Source organism: Rattus norvegicus, chromosome 9 (assembly GCF_036323735.1).
Source record: "Rattus norvegicus strain BN/NHsdMcwi chromosome 9, GRCr8, whole genome shotgun sequence".
Lineage (NCBI taxonomy): Eukaryota > Metazoa > Chordata > Mammalia > Rodentia > Muridae > Rattus > Rattus norvegicus.
The window spans coordinates 41,034,802-41,040,419 of NC_086027.1; the positions used below are offsets into that span (position 1 = coordinate 41,034,802).

At 44.5% G+C, this 5,618-nt stretch overlaps 1 pseudogene; it reads right to left on the bottom strand.

Moving 5' to 3' along the window:
- Positions 1–744: 744 nt before the first annotated feature.
- LOC120094931 (small nucleolar RNA SNORA17) lies at positions 745–867 on the bottom strand (annotated as a pseudogene).
- Between the last annotated feature and the right edge of the window lie 4,751 nt (positions 868–5,618).

Sequence of the window (5,618 nt, forward strand, 5' to 3'; positions counted from 1 at the left end):
GGCAAGGGAAGGGTAGGGAGGAATGTATCTTTTCTTCCTTCATGCCTTGTTTGGGTGATGAGTGGCAGGGCCAGCTCTCCAACACTCATAACGTTGGGGCAGTCTCACCTACAACTTGCAAAATGTGTGGAGCGGGATGGGGGGGGGTTGCTCTCCAGAGCACTGAAGAGGTTAAGGGGTGGGGTCAGCTCTTTTCCTCTCATGCCCCAACATGGTGCCCAGATGAGGGGTGGGATCAGCTCTGTATAGCCCTCAGACATTAACATGTGCCCAGATGGCAGCCCAGACCAGGGACATCCACCTGGCCATTGGTGGTAACAGACCCGTGCTGCTGCAGGGCCATGGACCTAGTTGTAGCCCCTGGTGGCAGCACTGGTCAGGATTCCACCTTGGTCCCAGGTGCCATCTCCAGACACTCACGTTAGGCTGTTTCTCACTACCCCTGAGTCTCCAATTCTGCATCTCTTCACTGTGCCCATAGCGTTCTTTCTGTTTTATTTCTCTTCTATTTCTCCACCATGTACTTGCTCCTATGAGTGACAACCAGGTTCTCTGAGTGTCTGAGGTCACCTCAGGCATGCTATGCTACACTGTGTATTATGGCAGTAGGCAGGAATCATCTCAGGCATGGTCTGCTCCCTGACACCCAGGCTTGCCTGGCACCAGAGTCATCTCAGTTAAGTTCCCCATCTAGGACCCCTGGTGCCTGACTGGTAGTCATCTCAGGCTTGCTTTTCTTCAGGGAATGCTAGGCTACTTATCATTCAGATGTTGACATGTCGGAGCACAAACATAGCCTCTCTCTTTTCTGCTGACAACTGACATACATGTGACACAGGAGTTACACCTGTGACACTTCTAGGCAGGTTAAAAAATACCCATAATTTTAATAAATGGGTTAAAGTGCAATATTCTTCCTAGTTGGATAGCATCCCAGAATCCATGTGTTATTAAATGAAAATCCAGTGGCAGGTGTGAGATGCTGAGATGAGTTGGTGGTGAGGGAGGTCCTAGGAGCACCCACAAAGAATACAGTTTCTTTCAGTTACTTTTGCTTTCCAACTAGGACTGTGTGAGAAAACCCTCCAAGAGAAGACACTACACATCTTGCTCATGAAATATAGAGAAGTTAAGCTGGAACCGAGCTGGCTGGTTTTCATGGTGCTTTCCAGAAAGTGCTACTCAGGATCCTAAGGGAGAAAAGGCATAGATGATGTGTCCAGATGGGAACTGTATGAACTGCAATACCAACCTCTTAGATGAGATAAGTTTACAAGACTCTTTTAAGGGTAACGAAGTGCTCCCTTATGGATTTGAAGCCCATTCTGCAGTAGAGAATCCATGCCTAGTACTGTACACCTGTTCATTAACACGTGGCTGTGAAAGTCATAGGCTCTAGGGCGTGCTTACAACTGTGGTTTAGTCAAACTAACATTGCATCAAATTGCCTTCTAAATCTCCGTGTTTACATGCATAGACAAAACAGGCTACTCTCGGCTTTAATGGAAGAAGCTTCTTTTTGCAGTGAAGGGCAGTAAGAGCAGAGACTCACGGCTGCGGAGAGTAAGAAATGGCTGCCTGCTCAACTAAAGAATGCGTTGGTGCTGCCGTGAGCTTTCCCAGAGAATGGACACAATAATAGAAGAGCAAGAACATAGAAGGGTGGTGAAACGCCATCTTCCGGACGACAGAGTCATTGCAACTGCAGCCCCTCTCTGCTGAGCTGTTGGACGCAGATGGATTCTAAGAGAGGGGAAATTATTATCTTCAGTTGTGGACATTCTGGTTGTTAGATTTTTTTTTTTAAGGAAGACAGTTTAAAAAGGGATGGAAAGAGGAAAAGAGAGAGATTTGGTTTGACTTTGGGGATTATGCTTATTTATGGTGAGGGGGTCCTTTTGTCAGCCACAAAATACCCCAGCAGATGCCCAAAATTCCTACAGAAGAATACGAGATGTGGCCCCTTATAGGGATGGAAACAACTACTGTACCATACAGTCCCTCCCTTCAGGAACTGTTGGGCGTGGCCACAGGGAAGCTGGGAAATGTAGTCTTTTGTGGGGAATTGTCATTCCTAATTCTGAAAGGATATAAATAAACAGGACAGAAGGGTTATAGCTGCTTCTCTTTGAGGAATGTCTTTGTAGAGGGGTTTGATCTGGATCTACTGAAGTGGGGGGGTCCTTTGGTATGGGGAGAATATAAGCTTGATTGACTGCAAGTTATGGATGGACTGTGCGACCCATCGTCCTGAAGTCCTGCAGAGACATGAGAAATAGTTATAAAGAGGGCTGTTAGCAGATGATTTTCTGGGAAGGCTGAGGGAAAGGGAAGAACAAAGGTGGAAGAAATGGAGTGGACTGATAAGAGGATGTGGGCGGAGAGCTGATTCGCGGCAATGTTGACTAGTTCCATGGTCAGAACTTCTGTGAATAAATGAGCTAGCAGAAGCAGGTAGCTTCAGAGGATGGGGGTAGAAGAAATAGAGAACCGATGTACAGAATTGTCTCTGGCTATAGGAGAAAGGGATAAAGTTCGTTTTTTTGCTAGAGTTCTCGCTTAGATTCGAAACGGTCTTTTTTGCTGATGTATCAGGAGCAAAGGGAGCTGTAGTGTAGCAAGAGCTAATGGGAGAGCGTTTGTGGAACCGTTCGTTTGGGTATAGGGAGACGTTAGTAAGTACAGCATTTAAAAGACAGGGTAAAAGTATAGGCAAGACAATAATAGGAAAGACAGCACTGAGTTAGTGAAGGAGCCAGAGTGGGAGGGGATCCGAAGTCCATACGCAAGTGGTAGAAGTATTTGAATTCCTTCCGGTTGCCATTTCTAGATAACATCCCAAACTAGTTCAGATTTGTTGTGGAAGCCACCTTGTCTGCGGAGGTAGCATCCAAGGAGTTGAGGCTGATCTAAGCTTTCTCAAAGTTATTTATTTATTTATTTATTTATTTATTTATTTATTTATTTATACATTTATATATTTTAATTTTGTGAGCTATTGAGGCAGAGAGGTTAAATGATTCCTATAAGTTTCAGCCCACTTGTTTTAGTTATAGTTTGCCTCCCCACTCCCAAATGTAGTAATACGTTGGATGGCTATGGCCTTTGAGAAGGCACCTGGATTGCTTTTAGGGGTTTGAGGATGTCGGCCTCTTGGTAACTGCTTCAAGGCTGACAGCAGGGCGATGAGGGGGCAGCAGTTAAGAGTACCGCAGAAGAGGATCCATCCAAAGTACCATGATAAAGTTTATTGGTTGGCAAAGATCCAGAACATAAGTCAGGAGGCAACGACTGTACAACGTTGTGGGGGACATTAAGAGACAAGGGACCATGAGGGACACTTTTACATGAAGATGAACATGAATCAACTATGGTTAGGTATAAGGTTAACATAAGGTTAAATGCAGTTGTACAGCTGGCTAGATTACTTACCAGAGCTCTGTGGAAGGATAAGATAATTGTAGCTAGCTGTTTATTTATATCCAACTCCAAGATCATACAGAAGTATATTTTATAGTGTCAGGCTATATAAAGAGACATTTTAATTCTAAGTTGTATTTGCCCCAAAGAAACGATTTATAATATTCAATTCAAAGGGTATATTTCCAGAGACAGGGGCTTCTTGTCAATAGTAAATGATTCACTTTACAAAGAATTTTTTTTCAAATTAGCCCTATGAACAGAATGTTTACAAAATTTGTACATTTCCTTTCCAGCTAACAGTTGTTAGTTGTTAGTTAGGTGGAAACCATCAGTCATGCCAAATCTGTAATAAATAATTTATGTGTAACAAAGACTGAATTAACCAAAAAGGCTAAAGCCAACATTTTGGTCCTTTTGTCAATGGATGAATCTCTAGGTCACCACATACTGACAGCAGTAAGCAGGTTTCTTAACATCTATTTAAAAATGAATTGGTTGGTTGAAGGCATAATTTGTAAAGCAAGATAACCAAAAATAAATTAAAGATATACTGGCTTTTAGAATTTCTCAGAATACCCTCAGAAGCATGGACAGCCCTGGAGAACATTGATGACTTTTTTTTTTTAAGTTGAATATTTTCTTATTAACATTTTCAATGTTATCCCCTTTCCTGGTTTCCCCTCCAGCAACCCGTTATCCCATCTCCTCCACCCCTGTTCAATGAGGGTGTTCACTCATCCACTCACCCAGCTCCTACCTCCCCTCCCTGACATTCCACTACATGGGGACATCAAGCCTTCACAGGACCAGGGGCCTCTCCTCCCATTGATGCCCCACAAGGCCATCCTCTGCTACATATGCTGATCGAACATTAGGTCCATCCCTGTGTACTCTTGGGGTGGTGGTTTAGTCCCTAGGAGCTCTGGTGAGGGTCTGGTTGATTGATATTGTTTTTGTTTTTAAGGAATTGCAAACCTCTTCTACTCCTTCAGTCCTTTCTCTAACTCCTGCATTGGGGACCCCATTCTCAGGTCAATGGTTGACTGCGAGGGTCCACCACTGTATTTGTCAGACTCTGGCAGAGCCTCTCAAGAGACAGGTATGTCTGGTTCCTGTCAGCATGCACTTCTTGGCATCCTCAATTTGGTGGCTGCACATGGGATGGATCCCCAGGTGGCAGTCTCTGGATGGCCTTTCCTTCAGTCTCTGCCCCTCACTTTGTCTCCATATTTTCTCCTGTGAGTATTTTTTTTCTCCTACTAAGAGGAACGGAAGCATCCTCACTTTGGTCTTCTTTCTTCTTGAGCTTCATGTGGTCTGTGAATTGTATTTTGGGTATTCTGAGCTCTTGGGCTAATATCCACTTATCAGTGAGTACATACCATGTGTGGGTGGTTTTTTTTTTTTTTTGTGATTGGATTACCTCACTCAGGATGATATTTTCTAGTTACTTCAGTACTTTACCAGTCAAGTGCGTACACCTCTTGTAAGACTGCTGCAGACACTGGCCCTGGGGAGATTGTGCTCTCAAAGCACCACAGGTGATCCCTTCATCTAAGTCATCTCCTGGGGGCACCTGAGGGCTTGCCATCTCACTTAGTCATCTAGTGACTCTGCAGTCACCAGCCTGTCAAAGGAAGATAGTGTTTGGGTATTCTGAACAGCATTCCAAACACAGGAGGTAGATGACAGAGTATCTGGTGTCCTCCTTTAATGAGGGAGTGTGGGTGGCTAGGGCTAGGGAAGGGGCTTTTGCTAAGAAGAATTAAGCCTAGCTTCATTAGGGCACCAAGTAGCAAATGTAGATAGTTCCATCAAAGGAGAATGCTTGCAAACTTGGGACTGACCGACTGGTCATGTCTTTCTAATATCATTTTTTGTAGCAGCTCATTTTAGAGCACAGCTTGTTAACATTCCTTCTAGGCTCCACCCCATAGTTACCTGGCAACAGCCTGGTGTGCCTGACTCACTACAATAGGGGCTGCTTGCACCCTCCTCTTACCCTCTTACTCTCTGTGATAGTTTGCATATTCTTGGCCCAGGGAAAGGCACAAGTCAAAAGTAAGCCCTGTTGGAGTAGGTGTGTCACTGTGGGTATGGGCTGTAAGACCCTCATCCTAGCTGCCTGGGAGTGAGTATGCTGCAGTCTTCAGATGAAGATGTAGAGTTCTCAGCTCCTTCAGCAACATGCCTGG